We start from the raw sequence: 1148 nt of genomic DNA on the forward strand, positions 1-1148 counted from the left end.
AATATTTAATTTTTACAAGGTCCCATTTATCAAATTCATCTTCTGCTGTTTGTACATTTTTAGTTATGTTTTGAATTCTATGTATGCAATATATTAGGACCCCTGTACAGGGTCGCTATGGGTCGGACCCGACTCAACGGCACTTAACAACAACAAAGCATTGTCCTTATTTTTTCTTCCATAGTCTTTATAGTTTGGGGTCTTATATTTAGGTCTTTGATCAATTTAGAGTTAGTTTTATGTATGGTATGAGAGGTATGGGTCCTGTTTCATTTTTTCTACAGATAGACATCCAGTTTTTCCACCACCCCTTTTTTTTAAACAACAAAAAACTTTATATTGTGATTTGGAGAAAAGTATACAGAACAAATTGGTTTTCCATTTAACAATTCATGAACATTTGTTTTGTGACATTGATAGCAATCGAAACAATGTAACAAAACTCTTCCCATTTCCTGTGTTTCCATTTGTCCTTTCATCCTAGGCCTTCCTGTCTTCTGACCTTCTGCCTGGGCAAATGCTATCCTTTTGATTTCAGATGGTTGAATGCTCCAAAATGTGCTATTTCCCTGTTGTTATTGTTCATCTTATAGGCCTGTCTATTTTTTGGCTGATGAATTTGTTCCAGACTTGAAAGCTGTCAAAGGAACATAGTCTTCAAGGTGTCCCTCCAGCGTCTATCTGACCAGTAAGCATGGTCTTTTAATGATTTTGAGGTTTATCCCACTCTATCCAGGACTTCCTACAGTGATCCCTTTCAGAGTGGTTGGCAGTGGTGTCCAGGCACCATCTTCTTGAGGTTATTAAATGGAAAGTTTCTCTTCTTTCATAATATTAGGAACATTTTCTGCCAGCAAATCTTTGACAGTTCTCTCTGTTGGTTTTTGTTGTTTATTTGCTTTGTCATGTTCTGGAATTCAAGTCATGTGTAAAGTTTTCCTCTTGATACAATTCCATGTAACTCTTGTTGTTGTCGTTGTTGTTGTTAGGTGCCATAGAGTTTGTGCCGACTCATACAGACCCTATGCACAACAGAACAAAACATTGCCTGATCCTGGCCAACCTCACAATTGTTGTCACACTTGAGCTCATTGATGCTGCCACTTGGCCAATCCATCTCGCTGGGGGACTTCCTCTTTTTCTCTCAC

The sequence above is a fragment of the Chrysochloris asiatica genome, unplaced genomic scaffold (assembly GCF_000296735.1).
Source record: "Chrysochloris asiatica unplaced genomic scaffold, ChrAsi1.0 scaffold00172, whole genome shotgun sequence".
In the NCBI taxonomy this organism is placed as follows: Eukaryota; Metazoa; Chordata; class Mammalia; order Afrosoricida; family Chrysochloridae; genus Chrysochloris; species Chrysochloris asiatica.